Genomic DNA, 17,484 nt, shown 5'->3' on the forward strand with positions numbered 1-17,484 from the left:
TGGTCAATAACATTTTCTAGTGAGGGCATTATACATTAACCCTTAAATTTTGGCCGAAAGTACAGTGCTCTTTTAACGAGCAAGGTACTGCAGAGCAACACTGCAGTACAGTAGTAGAGCTGTAGAGAGCCCAGGAAGCAGCAGGAAGGGTGTAATTCAGATCTAATGTACGCCACCAGACCTGAAAGCGAAGGGGGAAAACTTACATAAAGCCTATCTGCTTTATATATGACTTCAGCCTGTAGTATCAGCTCTTCATTTTCACAAGTGCTATACTATTTTCAGAAACAATTTGAAATAAACAATTTTTAAATGCTCTTGTAATATCCCATACAAATCTTTAATTTAAGGGTGATTAAGTGCACTTCCCCACCTTGAGCAGTAAGTTCAAGGTTTTGTGTGGGTATTTCCTAGTGTACAAAAAATTAGCATACTAGTGTAGGGGACTGAAACATGGAGCTTGGTGGAAGGGCCAGCTGGGAAGCACGGATGCAAAGCCTGTCAGATAATCATCTTCTCCATTTAGAATTTGCATGTCAGTGAAGGAAGCTTTGAGACACTCTAGCTTCCTCCATCTGCCACTCATAGCTTTTCATGTGAAAATGCAGGATACTGTCAGGCAGAAAATCTTTAAGTACTCAGCAGAGAAAACTCGATCATTTAAATCTCTCTAGAAGGAGTTTTACAGAGCAAATACGATGGTTTCAGTTAAGTTTCCCCAAGCCCTGCTCAGAAGACCCTCATCCCTTGTTATAGGCCTTACTCTGGAAGTAGACCCTTGCTTATAGCTCAGCCAGTAAAAATTTCAAAATTACACTGTACAATGCATTCTCTGTCAAAAGTGATTATAAGTGAGACTGGGGCCTAGATGCGACAGGCTGAAGTGCAGTCTAAGTAAGACTGAAGTTGTGGCAATAGATTGGGGGAGGCAACCAGAAAATATATCTACCCCACTTTATTGATTATAAGTGCCTACCATTTGTCACTCAATTTAGCAATTTGGGGGGTGTTACTGAATCCACAGCTGACACAGACCACTATGTCATTTAAATGGTAGGAAGAATTAGATTTTTATTGGTCAAAGTCAATTTAACTGTACACATACACAAACTTATGTAAATTTTTATTATTAATGGAAATATTTTTTCCAGGCAGGCGAAGTAAGAAAAATGCAGCTTGAGAACTTATTGGAGTTGGATTTAAGGATATTTACTTTGTATGTTTTGACATGTGATGTTGACAATTTGTGATTTAACAGTTATAAATCTTTAACTTTTTGAATCTCAACATGTACTGTCATTAAAAATTGTCTGCCTCCCGCCCCCAAAATTTCCTGCAACAGTGAAAATTTAAATAGGGGAAAAAAATAATAAGAAATGCTTAAAAACAAACTGATATTATCCATCAAAATTATATAAAAAATAAAAATCTATTCTCCCATGCCTAATCATATAGCAAAAGTTTCTGGTAAGGTGTCTCCTCCCACAATCTTTGACTTGTCAGGAGCATGCAACTGTTCCTTTCTGATGCAAACCTTCTGCTGTGATCTATGATGCCTTATCTCCCTCAGATTAAATTGCTGCAATGCTCTCTACATGAACTACCTGGAAACTGCAGTTTGTTCAGAAGGCAGGAGCCATCTTATGAAGCAGAATCTCTCCAAAAGCACATTACACCAGTGCTCTGATCTGCATTAGTTACCTATTCGTTTCTAGATACAGTTTAATGACTTCACCTATAAACCCCTGAATGGTTTGCAAAAAAATGCCATGAGAAATGCCTCTCTCCCAGTGATACTGCCACAAGGGTGGTTAGTTGAGGTGCTCAAGCTGGAGTTCCTGTGATACAGCTTCTGGCAGTATGTTCACCATGAGGAACCCTCCACTTTGGAACCTACCTTTCCCTGGTATGATATAGCCCAAATCTTGTTGGCCTTCAGAGGATGCTAAAAAGCTGTTGGAGATGGAAGACCATGATAAGGGCTGTTATCTTGAGGGAGGGCTATTAATGGATTGAGAGTTTAGAGTGGAGGATAGCTTTTTTTGTATAGATATTAAAATACATAAAATACAAAGCTATTTATAGGCCATGATGTTTAAGATAACTTTCTATTTAGGCTGATTTCTTGTAAAAATTAATGTAAGTATGGTGTGCATATTTTTGATTTACAAACATATAAACAATCTATAAGAGTCATCTTCTAAAAAATCAGGAATTTCTTTGTTAAAGATGCAAAAAAAGTTAGACTGAAAAAAATAATTAGGAACATATGATACTGCACTAGGGGACCACTGGTCTGATTCCATATGGAAATTCCTCTCTCCAGCAATGGCCATTACCAGATGCGTCAAAAGAAACAAGGAGGAGTAATTTTTAAACGTTTGCAACTCAAACTAATCAACACATTTACTTATTCTTATAAAATTCATTTTGTGCTTATAAAATTCATTTTGTGCTTAAAAAGAGTATGTGCTTAGTAAATTTGGGGATGATGTACCATAGTTTGAGAACTGGTGACATAGTGTATGTACAACTGGTGATAACTAGGTTGGTTTATAGTAAAGTATTAGAATAAGTATCCGTTGTAATTATGCTAATTAAAGCTACCAAGGTGATATGGCAAGTACTTTTGAGTTTTAGACGTGGTATGCTAAGTCCAAGAACTACTTACACTATGCTGCTCATCCATGAGAGATTTCATAACAAGTGTTAAAGCCTCATTTATCATATGAGCAGGTTGTTTCTGCTAAAATAATCAGCAAGTAAGTTAACAACATTGACTTCTAAATGGTGATCTTTAGGTTTCAGAGTTAACTATCCTATTGAGCTGAATGGGGCAGTTCACTCCCCAGTGATATTATTTTAGGTTGCCTGAACACTCAGGAAGACAACCATGCATCAATTTACATTTGATTGATGTGTATAAAGTTTTTCTTCACAACTGAGGGCTACAATTCTTCTTCTTTAGAGGAAAGAAATCTTAGATTCTGCAGAATCCACTGAATGACAACCATTTGACTACAATAATTTCAACATAGAAATAATTATGGCTAATAGAACTAATTAAAAATTAAACCCATTAAGACACTTAGGCCCCAATCCTGTAATCAGATCCATGTGGCTGAAACCCTACACCTGTGCAGATCTAACTGCAGGATCAAGGCCATAAGTAACCATCTATACTTGGAGCGAGTCACTTTTAAAAGTTAAAAAAAAAAAAAAAAGAGAGAGAGATTTGTTAGGTATAGCCAAAAAGAAATTCTTAAGGGGCCATCTTAAAATTAATATAACAAACTAATCAACAGATTTGCTTGTAAATTCTCAGAAAATTCATTCTGAACTCCAACAATAAGTGCTGTACATAGAGAGGATATACTATATTATTCATACGTAAGAAAGACCTAAGTCCCTGCTTTTAGTGCAAATGTCTACACAATCTCAACTATAGACACACAATGGCATCTCCCGTTCCCTCCATTTATTACCCTCCAAAACCTGCCTCTTTCTCCATACATTCCTTTTTCCTCATCCCCATCAGGAAGCCTCAGTTTGAGAATACTTGTATATAAATGAGGGTGGGATGAGAGGCAACGTGACAGCTAACATTTGAACCCTTTAGCATGGAGACTCAAAGAATCCTGGGAAAAGTAAAGGCATTTAAGTAGTCACTGAAAGCTCAAGTAAATTTCTCCCTGCTCCTGCATCAAAGTTCACAGGGGAAATAGCACTGGTCACTTTAGTATTCACAGGTTCCATCTGCTACTTCAGTATCAGGTTTACCTTGCAAATCCCATTCCTGTCTCTCACAGGACACAAGTTCTCATGGGGATTTGAAAATTCCCTCTGACCCTGAGAGGACTGACAACTGCAGATGAGATAGTCTCCTTTAGACATGGAGGTCACCAATTCTGATCTAGCCATGGGTCAGAAGTTACTCAGTCATGACCACACTCCAGTAACATATATTAAGAGCTGGGGGGGGTGTCACAACCACATGCAAAAGTCATGGATATCCATCTATAGGGAGAAAAAGGATAGAAACAATGGTGTTTAACACATTTGTACCTTAAAGGTGGCTGTGCCAGATCATGGCTGAGGTGCACAGGGTGGGGATATTGTCTTTCCCGGGCCTTTTCTGTACCTAGAGTACATCAGCTTCCAGATGCTGCCAATTCAGCATCAAAATCAGCCTCTTAAAGGATTCATTTTATAAAAATATCACTAACTACTCTCAGCAACTCCCTCTGTCTGTGGACTGGAAGACATCAGACCACACAGGTGTTTTTAAGGGGGAGAGGATTTCTGAAGGTGGTTGGTGAGATTCTTTGAGGTGGAGTTTTTAGAGAAAAAGTTTGACGCTGAAAAGTGCTGAACTGGCAGCACCTGGCAGGCTGACGTTATTACACACAGAGACTAGAGCATACAGATTTCTCCCAGGCACATACACTGCATTCCCTCCCCAAAATAGCATCTTTATCCCATCAAATTATTTCCCCTTTCACTCTATATTATGCAGCATACACAATCTCGATGTCACTGGTACAACTTTTATCTATAGCACTTAGATGCTATGGGGATGGGCACCAGAGAAAAAACTAGATATTAATACAAAAGAGGCCGGCAAAATTAGTCACATATAGACCACTCTACCGTGGACTGAAACACTAGTTGTGAGACAGCTAATTCTTTAGGCAAATTCAAAGCAACAGCAGTTTGTCTGTCTTGAAGTGAGACAGACATCAGTATGGCTGCATTCATTAGTATTTTCTAGCACTATTCCCATTTCTTCCTTCTACTCTCTTCACAGTGATTCAACTAAAAAGTCTTACATCTGACCACTGGTGGGAGGGGCAGTATTCAATCTCTCTCAGGACTCTGTGGTAAGAGCCTGGAGGGCTCCTCCCTCATTAATTCACTGGCATTAGACTCCCTAAAAGATACTAGTCAAAAAGTCTAGCTTCTTCGTGGAAATATTTTATGTAGAGCAGAGAGTCTCAACCTGGTGGTCATGACTTGGTCCACCACTTGGAAATGGCTCTCCTTCAGACACCAGGGGCACCTCCATAAGCCACAGTGCTGAGGCCTGCAGTCCAATTGCTGCAATATCAAATCAGCCAGAGTGAAGAATTCTGGGGCATACGTAAGGAGAAGCTGACACAAGTGGCTGAATGTGGGTGTCATGAGAGGAAAAAAAGTCAAAAACTGAAATATAGAAAATATAGAAGAGAATTCTGCTTCTCTTGCTTTATATTTCAATACTCCTCTCACCCCATCTCTCTTTTACAAGGAACTAGCATATGAAAATAAGATTTTTTCCCCCTTCAGATCTGTTCAGCTTCTGCTGCTTATTCCCTTCACTTCTTGTCAGAAACCTCCATTTGCAATATCAGAATTTGGTTGCTGTGGAAGTGGTTTTGATGTCGCAGACAAAGGAATCTGACTCTAGGAAGAGGAGCTGAACTTGAGGGAAAAATTATCCCATATCCATGAAGATGTTTTAAGTGTGTGAATTTAAAATACTAAGCCATACAAAATATATGGCTCACTGGCAAGACATTCTCCAGCGAGGCAGAAGAGAGCATTATATCAATAAATCCTCATTATCTGAATCACTAAACATATCAAAATAGTAAAAGAAGAAAATATTAGAACCACCACCCATCTCTTAAAACAGTCTTATGAAAACCAACTCTGCCTTGCCAGAACACGTTTTATAGAAGGGGATTTTAAAATGTGTTTGCCTTTAACAGGGGTTTTCTTTGTTGTTGTTTTTCCGCCCACAGGGGAGTGGGAATTTCCAGACTTGACAGGATCTCCCCATTTTTAAATCCCCATAACACAGGATCTGAAATTTTAGAGACAGTGCAGATTAGATTCCTACTTCCATTCCCCCACTGGTTTCTTCCCACATGTATGCAAGAGTTGTTTTGAATATCAGATGATCAAAAACTTCTTTGGGGGTATTTTTTCTATTAGAAGGTATAGGGTTGGTTCTCCACGTCACTGATCTCTTAGTATATAACAGACTCCCCACTTCTATGTAATTACAGAAGTTTAGGTACATTACAAAGCATCTGAGACAGGCTTGTGGCAGGAGGTGGAGGGTAAGCAAGGTGGATTGGACTGGACCAGGACTGTTGGATGCTGAAGGTATTCTTGGCTTGTCTGGTAAGAGGTCCGTATTTATGCCTGGTCTGAAGGACTATTTAGATATACAATAAATCTCAGGAACCTCCAGGGACAGAAACTAATGCTACACACCAATGAATTGCAGTTTTGTTATGACATATAGGAGGATTTTATAGCTCTGGTGACTCATGAAACACTGGACCCCCCCACCCACCCCAAATCATCATATTCTGATTTCCCTTATGCCTTATCTTCCCCCACCCTTCACAAGAAACCGCAAATCCAACAACTTCAAATTCAACTGATTTTAATATCTGCTATATCAAGAACTGCAAGGGCTAGAAACAATGCAGTATTGAAGCCACTAATCTCAACTTTCAAAAACCATTAATCCCTGACTCTAAGAGTTTAGCAACAAAGTCTTCTAAGATTGTGCTGGAACTGAAGTAGGAACATGGAGCAACAGTAATCAGAATGACCTGATTTTAAAATATGAGTATTACCTACTATCCTAGAAGCGTTACCTACACATAGATCAGAGTCCCAGGCTGTTAGTAACATCCTGGGTAGTTCCTACTTCCAGGTTCAAGAGGATCTACAAACAGTCCAATTAAGTTAACTGAACTTAATTTTTAAGATAATAAATCTTTGCTTCTATAGGCCATTACTGTTTCTCTTGGAGATGAAAATAGGAACTCATTTTTCTAGGTGCATGGGACTCTAATGACCCAGCAAAGTTTGAGAGAAGAGGTAGTCACAGCTGAGGGACAAATATTTAACTTTTCTTTCAAGGTTTATGAAACCATTAGACTTTGTCTACAGGGAAAATGTTGGGTTTCTTGTTTGGTTTTAAATTGCCAGTACTGCTGTCTTTGTCAAGGTTCTGAATGTTGAGCCCCGGAGGGTCTTTCCATCTCATGCATCTTCACCAGTAAAAGGAGGTGCTACAGTTCAAATTAAGCCCTCAGTGAGTTTGTACAGGTCTTAGCCAAGTTTAAGGTCCAGAATTCCATTCTTGCCAGGATATAAAAAAAAACACTGCAGCAGAAATGATTTAATGACCAGTGATCAGAAATAATAAAAATTCAGTCCTAGGAACAACCACCAGCACCACTGACCTGAACCCAGTACTCACACTCATTAGATAGATAGATAGATAGATACACACACACACACACACACATATACATACGGACCTGACCTTTGTGCAGGTCAGGGTAGGGAGAAAGCATATATCATCCCTCAAGGATGATATAGGTGACAAATCTGAGGAACTGTCCCAGATTGAGGTGTCATTAAAGGAAGTTTTGGAACAAATTGATAAACTAAACAGTAATAAGTCACCAGGAACAGACTGTATTCACCCAAGAGTTCTGAAGGAACTCAAATGTGAAATCGCAGAACTACTACCTGTAGTTTGTAACCTATCATTTAAATCAGCTTCTGTACCAAATGACTGGAGGACAGCTAATGCACGGGTGGCCAACCTGTGGCTCCGGAGCCACATGTGGCTCTTTAGAAGTTAATATGCAGCTCCTTGGATAGGCACCGACTCCGCGGCTAGAGTTACAGGTGCCAACTTTCCAATGTGGCAGGGGGTGCTCACTGCTCAACCCTTGGCTCTGCCACATGCCCTGCCCCCAGTCCACCCCTTCCCGCCCCCTCCTGTGAGCCTGCCATGCCTTCGCTCCTCCCCCTCCCCCCAGCCTCCTACACGCCACAAAACAGCTGATCAGGAGATGCAGGGAGAGAGGGGGAGGTGCTGATCGGTGGGGCTGCCGGTAGCTGGGAGGCGCTGGGAGCCAGGGTAGTGGAGGGCGAGCTGATGGGGGGCTGCTGACATATTACTGTCGCTCTTTGGCAATGTACATTGGTAAATTCTGGCTCCTTCTCAGGTTCAGGTTGGCCACCCCTGAGCTAATGTGACGCCAATTTTTAAAAAGGGCTTCAGAGGCGATCCTGGCAATTACAGGCAGGTAAGCCTAACTTCAGTACCGGGCAAACTAGTTGAAACTATAGTAAAGAACAAAAAACTGTCAGACACATAGATGAACATAATTTGTTGGGGAAGAGTCAACATGGTTTTAGTAAAGGGAAATCATGCCTCACCAATCTACTAGAATTCTTTGACAGGGTTAACAAGCATGTGGACAAGGGGGATCCAGTGGATACAGTGTACTTAGATTTTCAGAAAGCCTTTGACAAGGTCCCTCACTAAAGGCTCTTAAGCAAAGTAAGCTGTCATGGAGTGAGAGGGAAGGTCCTCTCATGGATTGGTAACTGGTTAAAAGATAGGAAACAAAGGGTAGGAATAAATGATCAGTTTTCAGAATGGAGAGAGGTAAATAGTGGTGTCCCCCAGGGGTCTGTATGGGGACGAGTCCTATTCAACATATTCATAAATGATCTGGAAAAGGGGGTAAACCGTAAGGTGGCAAAAATTGCAGATGATACAAGATTACTCAAGATAGTTAAGACCCAGGCAGAGTGCGAAGAGCTACAAAAGGATCTCTCAAAACTAGGTGACTGGGTAACAAAATGACAGATGAAATTCAGCATTGATAAATGCAAAGTAATGCACATTGGAAAACATAATCCCAACTATACGTATAAAATGATGGGGTCTAAATCAGCTGTTACCACTCAAGAAAGATCTTGGAGTCATTGTGGATAGTTCTCTGAAAACATCCATTCAATGTGCTGCAGCAGTCAAAAAAGCTAATAGAATGTTGGGAATCATTAGGAAAGGGATAGATAATAAGACAGAAAATATCATATTGCCTCTATATAAATCCATGGTACGCCCACATCTTGAATACTGCATGCAGATGTGGTCGTCCCATCTCAAAAAAGCTATACTGGAATTGGAAAAGGTTCAGAAAAGGTCAACAAAAATTATTAGGGGTATGGAATGGCTTCCATAAGAGGAGAGATTAAGGAGATTGGGACTTTTCAGCTTGGACAAGAGACTACTAAGGGGTAATATGATTGAGAGCTACAAAATTACAACTGGTGTGGAGACAGTAAATAAGGAAGTGTTATTTACTCCTTCCCATAACTCAAGAATTAGGGGTCACCAAATGAAATTAATAGACAGCAGGTTTAAAACAAACAAAAGGAAGTATTTTTTCACACAACACACAGTCAACTTGTGGAACTTCTTGCCAGAGGATGTTGTGAAGGCCAAGACTATAATTGGGTGAAAAAAGAACTAGATAAATTCATGGAGGATAGGTCCATCAATGGCTATTAGCCAGGATGGGCAGGGATGGTGTCCCTAGCTTCTGTTTGCCAGAGGCTGGGAATGTGTGACAGGGAATGGATTCACTTGGTGATTACCTGTTCTATTCATTTCCTCTGGGGCACCTGACATTGGCCACTGCTGGAAGACAGGATACTGGGCTAGATGGGCCTTTGGTCTGACCCAGTATGGCCGTTCTTATGAGGAGGCATATTCCCCAAGGACGATGCTTACAAGACAGAATTCTAGCTCATGATGCAGCCATTCAGTCCCCCAGTAGGGAAAAAGAACGGCGGGAGGGATTGCTCTTTCCAGATGATGGCTCTGCTTCACAACTTTTATGATAAAATTCATTCATTCATTGAGGTGATCAAGGTTCTGTCTTGCTCTGCTAACATTTCTGAAAAGAGGTAGTGACAACCTCAGGAATTAGCTAGCATTGTATCTCGAGAAAAGGAGGTTTTTCATGCCTAAAGTCTTTTTCTTCAGGATTGAAGGGATGGGGGGGAGGGGGGAAATGGGTGATGGTGGTGGCAGCCGCAGCAAGAGAGCCTCTCATAATAAGGGGGGGGAAATCTATTCAGTTTCCCTTTACCAGCCACTGGAGGCTCTCCAGGGGATTCAGGCATCTTCTGCCCGGAGCTCTCTCTTGCTCTCAGAAAGATCCTTGCATGTGCTCCCTGATTACTTCCCCTCCTCAGAGAGGGAAAATCCCTTACCTCAAATGCTTTTAGCCTCTTGTTGAGATCTTCTGCCCAGCTAGAGCCTGCCTCCTTCCCTCACAGCAGTGTATGAATGTGGCAGAAGACACCTGGCAACCTTCCTTTGCTTAGAAAAGGGATCGAATCCTCTGCTTTCCAATACGGGATGGGGGTAACCCCTGGGTACAATATTGAGGAATGTCTGTCAGCATACTGAAGGGAATTCATAGAAAAGCAAAAGAGTGGTGGAAGCCTCATGACTTCAGTCATTTGAAACAGGTCTGGACAACGCCCAGAGGAATACACGGGAGGGAACAATCCTGCACTACCCAAAGGAGAGGACAAGGTTTAAGCTCTTTTCCAGATCTAATCTCTGCTAAATCACATCCTCAAATATTCTCTTTCCTCAAATCACATTGTGGCTCCACACACACATTACAGCAGATACACTACTCAGCCCCACCTAGATTTTGCCATGCATTGGTCTTCTGTCGCATCTGTCTTCTGTCGTTTAGGATAAACAGCAGAAATGAGGGAGGTGTGGATTTCCTGGGGGAGTGATGGGTCATTTCACTTCATTCTCTGAGGGGTGAGGTAGGATTGCAGGCTCCACTTCTGAGTTAATAACTGGTCATGGCTCAGAGGAACCAACACAACACTCAGATAGCAAAAGTGTTTTTACAAACTAATAAATCTTCACAACTCCCCTGAGAGGCCAGTAACACCCTTTTAATGCCAGGGTAAGGAGCAGAGATGAAAAGACATACGAGGGGTTATATCAGCATCCCAGAGTGGGGAAGAGAAGATGAAATTTAGTTATGCAGAGGGGGCAGTGCAATAGCTTTTCATCACTGAAGACCTGGATTCAAATCCTGTCTCCGATCACCACTGAAGTTATATTAGCACAGAGGTTCTCAAACTGTGGTTCGCAGAGCCTTTCCTAAACGTCTGCAGAATTACATATTTTCAGAACCATGCAGTAGGTGCATCTCTTCTGATAATCCAGCTGTCTGTTTAGACTGCAAGAATGCTCCACAATTAATTATACATCTCTGCTACAAAAGACCAAGTCTGTAAGTGCAAGGGGGTGCTGTTCATCAAGACTCAGATGTACTGGCAGAGGTGCATGAGGGTCCAGCTGTAAAAAAGCATGGGGTGCTGTAGGTCATCAGGACAGAAGCACACTGGGGACCAGAAAATGGAATAGCAGGGATGCTGCAGACTGTCAGGACGAGATTAACACAGCTCTGCCAATCAGGGTATAGGAATGGAATAGCAGAAATGCTGCTGGTCATCAGAATGAGGTGCTGTGGTAGAGAGGAGCTTGCACAGCACCTTCATGCACCTTCTGTCTCCAGCCCTTCGTTTTAAAAATAGAACAAAAACACTACATCACTGTCAATAAGAGTCCAGTTGAATGTGAGTCAGTGCAGGGTCATTTCTAGCCAGATACCCTTCTCTGCTGATTTCCTTGGAAGTCCCTTTTCCCTTGAGTGTGTATTTAATAAATAAAGAAACAACGCAATGTCATAAAGCTTTTCACTGTCACTCTCTCCCCATCCTTCCTCCTCCAGACACAGAGACTAACACAAAATGACGGCTTCCTGAACAGACTGAATGAGCAAAGACCTCGCTCCTTTCTTAACTGTCTGCATTCTACTCTCTCGCTCCAGTCATATTATATCACAAAACTCAAAGCAGCCCACCCACTGCCCCTTCTTTGTCCAAAATCTCAAATGAATGGCAAATTGGACACAGAAAAAACTGCTAAAGGGAGCTGCAAGTTAACCAGCCCCCTCCCCCTTGTCATTTTGAGGCAGTTCTTTGCTGATGCACCTACATGCTATTTTGCTGTCATCAGTTAAAAAGATGGAGATATTAAAAAGGAATCATGTCTCACAGCTCTTGAGAATGTGACCCTGAGGCCCTGCCCTTCTCCCTCCTTATGTATACACCCACCACATTCAAATACCAGCCCCCCCTCCCCCTTCTTCTTCGGTACCACTCTGAACCTGCAAAGCACACGCACACAACAACAACAACAAAAAAACACCGCAGCCACAAACCCAATAACCCATTTATGTCGGTTTCAAAGCTAGAGACAGAATGCAAAGAACAGCCAGCAGCTGGGGCCTTTGAAATGGACAAGAAAGAGGCTCACTGTGACCAGCCAAATAGGACTCCAGCTGCGTTCCGCTGAGAAATGGTATTAAGCGGTTTCCCTGCCCCTACCCTGCATCCCTCACTGCCTCCCTCCCCACACACACTATCAGAGAATGCACCGTACAGCCAGAGCGTCACTGGCTGGCACACACACGCGTGTGGTCTGCAAGATCTGGCCTTTGCAGGGCAATTTTACACTCTAAACTTTCAAGAAGAAGAGAAATAAAGCCAATTTACTGTACCTTTCTGGCATGATTCTCAGCTTTCCCTGCTGCTTCTCCCCACCCCCTTCCGATTTACCTCAGCTACTGGTTTTATAAACCAAGAGGGTGGGAGTAAAGAGGAGGGGGCTTTTTTCCTCTTCTCTCAGCCCCGTCTGCACCTTCTGCCTGAGCCTGCAAGTGAAGTCACAAGGCTGAGTCTGTGACATCACATGGAGTCTACAAACACTGGATTGTGACTTCACTGCAGGCTAGAACAGGGAGGAATATGAGAGGGGAGGGGAAAAGACTCTTATTCATTACACATATCTGCTATAGTAACAAAGGGAACAGATGAAATGGCTGGCCATGGAAATCACTTGTATCAAATGTGCTCTTTTTTTGTTTGTGAAATAAAGTTTGCTCCACAATGAAAATATCTTTTCAAGGTGGTTTGAGTGGGGGGGACGGGACTAGTAGTAGGAGGTGCTTGGACAAAATGTGATCTTCCTGTGCCATGTACCCACCCTGGAAACCCTCTTAGGACTGAAGTAAATTGACAGAACTGCTTGTGGGGTATCAAGTCTGGATTAGGAAAAAAGTGCTACAGGTCAAGATCAAGATGCACTAGGGGGTATTGAAAGCTCAGGGCTGGAATTCGGAGGGAGGCATTCTGGGGAAAAGCAGGGGATACTGCAGGTCAGGACTGAGGTGCATTGGCAGAACAGGGCAGGTCCTAACAATGGTTTAACAGAGGCTGCTGCAGGTTAGGATTGAAAATGTAATGGCAAAGATGTTGTAGGAGTGGGCTATAGGTCCAGGCTGGAATAATATTAATTAGCATGTTTGGCTTCTTCCATCTGAAGAGCTGACTTGCTTTACTCTTATTAACTGGAATACAGGGGGTGCTGCAAGTCAGGAGTGAGATACATCCACACAGTTGTATGTGGGGTTAGGCCTGGGAGAAGCCACTTGGAGTGCCAGAAGAGGTTCTTGTTCCCTGCCTGAGGGATAGATGGAGGGGATGCAACAGAGATTAGAAAGGGCAAGCAGCTTTAGCATCTATGCTTTTATAAAATCACATTCATGAACTATCCAAGGACCAAGTGGCACCAAAACTAGCTGTAAAACAGAGGTAGGAGCATGGAAGTTTTCAAGAGTTGCTTACCAAGTCAGTAATAAAAGGTCAAAACTTAGTATGATTTCAGATATTTTCAGGAACCAAAAAAAATATGCATATATTGTTTTGCTTTATTTGTGTTCTAAATTTAAGTCTTTTCCTCCAGCATAGGAAACCCAATCTCACCCACAATGGTCTAGTGCATGAGCACCAAGAGATTACAGAGACTAGTTTGGAGTCACATGAAATGCAAACATTAAAGAGCAATCACTGTATAAAATCACTTTATAAAATTCTTAGAGAAAGACAAGGTGCGTGAGGTAAGATCCTTTAATAGACCACCTTCTGTTGGTGAAAGAAGTTTTTGAGCTCCACAGAGGTCTTCTTCAGATCTTTGACTTTAAATAATAAAAGTGGGTTTGTAAACAAGTAAGGACATTTAAAAAAAAAAAAAAAAAAAAAAAAACATTGCCCTAGACAGTCCAGGGTGAGTCTGTGTCCCCTCTTCCATTTTGCAGAGGAGTGGAAGATTGACTCTCATGGAATAGGCTGTGGAGTACACCCCAGTCAGGGGTACCATACAGAAGCCATGTCCCTCAGTACCATATCAGGACCCTAGCAGCCCTCCCCTGCTTCTTGACTCTAGAGTGATGCAATCAGGGATTCCCTTTGGCTGCAGGTGCCCCTGGGATCCTTGTGGAAAAAATAATATACTTCCAGGCTGTACTATTTTCTTTTTGAGCATCTTTGCAGGGCCAGAAGAGGGACAATATATAGGTGCCTCCTGACCTGCCCATTTATGTGCCCACCCCACAGTTTCCACCCCTTTTCCAGCTCAGACCTCCAGAGCACATTCCACAAGGTGGGAAGGGGAAAGTGGGGGGAAAGATACTGCTGTAGAATTGTCTGACCATCCCTGGAAGAATGTTAAAGTTTCTCCTGTGCTGTTAGAACAAAAGTGACAGTGTTTACAAGGGGAATGCACAAACAATATAAAAAGTATAACAAATCCCTGCCACGCTTCAGTGGGGAGGAGGGAGATCAGTGCATGGAATGGGAAGTAGAATAGAAACAATCCCCGAGTAATGGGTATATTCACCACTGGCCAATATGGAATGGAATCCAAACTACTCAACTATCTCATTAGGACCTGTACTGCTAACAGCACAGAAAGGTGTAGCCCAAGAGAAGGGGGCATAAAGGTAGCTATAGGCAACCTGTACACCCCTAGAATTCTAGATTGTCATGGGGACTGGTGTGGCCCCTTCCAACCAGAAGCTGCTCTCACTTATGGGAACTTCTAGATTACTGCCTATAGGCTGCTCCACATCTTGGAACAACTCAGAATCCCTGTAGCAGTGTGTACTGCAGGAACTCTCAACTCCCATTCCAGGCATGGTCTTTGCCATGGGGAAATTCTTCCCCTGCTGGCAGTTGGGTCTCTTATGACCCCTGTATGCCAGTGCAGTATTAAATGGGCTACAATAGGCAGAGGGAGAACCCCTCCTATCTCTAGTAGTGGGGGCTATGATTTAGGAATAGGACGATCTGCTGTATATCCCTACCATTACTATGCTGTTCTAAATGGCCTTTCAGGGGAAAGTCGACTGGTGCAGAGGAGCACAGGGTTTGGATGGAGACATCCCTTAGGGATGAATTTATTAAAGGGGGAACTCTAGATTCTAGTAAAGAGGATAGGAAAGAAGTTGGTGAAGTACAGGAGCTAGTGAGGAACAGTCAAACATAAAAGGAGTCCCATTTAAATATAACACATAAAGGCAAGCAACTGAATTTTGACAAAATGTCAATTTGCTTATGCACAAATGCTAGAAGTTTTTATACTAAAATGGGTGAACTAGAGTGCCTGGCATTAAATGAGATACTAGGCATTGTGAAAACTTGGTGTAATGAGGATAACCAATGGGACGCGGTAATACCAGGGTGCAAAATATATATTAATAACAGAGTAGGCCACACTGGTGGAGGAGTGGCACTATATGGGAAAGAAAGCACAGAGTCAAATAAAGTAAAAATCTTAAATGAATCAATCTGTACCAGAGAATGTCTATGGATAGAAATTCCATGCTCGAACAATAAGAGTATAGCAGCTGGAAGAAAAAGAAAAGGAGTACTTGTGGCACCTTAGAGACTAACCAATTTATTTGAGCATAAGCTTTCGTGAGCTACAGCTCACAAAGAAAGATCTTTACACTTTCCACAGTATGCATCTGATGAAGTGAGCTGTAGCTCATGAAAGCTTATGCTCAAATAAATTGGTTAGTCTCTAAGGTGCCACAAGTACTCCTTTTCTTTTTGCGAATACAGACTAACACGGCTGTTACTCTGAAACCTGGAATATACTAGTGATCAGTTGACTGGATGGTAACAGGGATTGTGAAATTTGCAGGGAGAGATAGCTCAGTGGTTTGAGCATTGGCCTGCTAAACCCAGGGTTGTGAGTTCAATCCTTGAGGGGGCCATTTGGGGCAAAAATTGGGGATTGGTCCTGCTTGGAGCAGGGGGTTGGACTAGATGACCTCCTGAGGTCCCTTCCAACCCTGATATTCTATGATTCTATGAAATGCTCAGGAAGATTAGAGAAGCTGCAAAAGGAAGAAAAACAAATAATAATGGTAAAAAGAAAAGGAGTACTTGTGGCACCTTAGAGACTAACCAGTTTATTTGAGCATGAGCTTTCGTGAGCTACAGCTCACTTCATCGGATGCATAGCATATCGTGGAAACTGCAGAAGACATTATATACACATGGTCTCTGTGTGTATATAATGTCTTCTGCAGTTTCCACGATATGCTATGCATCCGATGAAGTGAGCTGTAGCTCACGAAAGCTCATGCTCAAATAAACTGGTTAGTCTCTAAGGTGCCACAAGTACTCCTTTTCTTTTTACGAATACAGACTAACACGGCTGTTACTCTGAAATAATAATGGGGGATTTCAACTATCCTCATATTGACTCTGTATATATAACCTAAAGAAAGGATGCAGAGGTAACATTTCTAGGCACATTAAATGGCTGCTTCTTGGAGCAGTTCTCCTGGAACCCACAAGGAGAAAGGCAATTCTTGATTTTGTCCTAAATGGAATGAAGATTCTGGTCCAAGAGGTGAATATAACTGAACCACTTTGTGATAGCGACCATAATGTCGTTAGAATTAACATCCGTGTCAGGGGGAAAATGCCAAAGAAACCCACCACAGCAGCATTTAACTTTAGAAAGGGGGAACTACACAAAAATTCAGAAGCTAGTTAAACGGAAATTAGAAGGAACAGACACAAGGGTGAAATGCATGCAAACTGCATGGAGACTATTTAAAAACACCATAATAGAGACTCAGACTAAATAGATACCCACAAAAACAGTAGGAAGACAAAATAAATACCACCATGGCTAAACAGCAGAGCAAAAAAGAGATGGTTAAAGGCAAAAAGGCACTCTTTAAAAAATGGATATCAAATCCTAGAAGGGAAAATAGAAAGGAGCATAAACTTTAGCAAGTCAAGTGTAAAAGTAAAATAAGGCAGGCCAAAAAAGAATCTAAAGAGAAACTAGCTAAGGCAAAAACACTAAGGGCAAAAAAAAAAAAATTTTTTTTAAAGTACAATAGAAGCAGGAAGCCTGCCAAACAATCAGTGGGGCCACTGGACAATCAAGGTGATAAAGGAGCACTTAAGGAAGACAAGGCCATTGTGGAGAAGCTAAATGAAAAGAGCCCTGTGTGGATACAAAATTTATATCTACATCTGATCCACAATCCGCAAATATGATCCACAGACATAAAGTGGATATCCACAGATTTGCAGAGCTCTATAAATGAATTCTTTGCATGGATACAGAAGAGATCCCACACCTAAGCCATTCTTTTTAGGTGACAAATCTGAGGAACTGTCCAAGATTGAGCTGTCAACAGA

At 41.9% G+C, this 17,484-nt stretch overlaps 1 protein-coding gene across 3 annotated transcripts in view; it reads right to left on the bottom strand.

The window, feature by feature from the left end:
- The window catches only part of TCF20 (transcription factor 20), a 211,665-nt gene that overhangs the window by 106,817 nt on the left and 87,364 nt on the right, over nucleotides 1–17,484 (bottom strand). Inside the window, exon 1 of one of the 3 annotated variants that reach the window (XM_043544410.1) lies at nucleotides 12,477–12,646. The exons of the other annotated variants lie outside the window; for them this stretch is intronic. The gene's annotated coding sequence lies outside the window, so the exon portion shown is untranslated. Of the gene's footprint in view, nucleotides 1–12,476; nucleotides 12,647–17,484 lie in introns of those variants that run through there. 3 annotated transcript variants of the gene reach the window in all.

Source organism: Chelonia mydas, chromosome 1 (assembly GCF_015237465.2).
Source record: "Chelonia mydas isolate rCheMyd1 chromosome 1, rCheMyd1.pri.v2, whole genome shotgun sequence".
Classification (NCBI taxonomy): Eukaryota; Metazoa; Chordata; order Testudines; family Cheloniidae; genus Chelonia; species Chelonia mydas.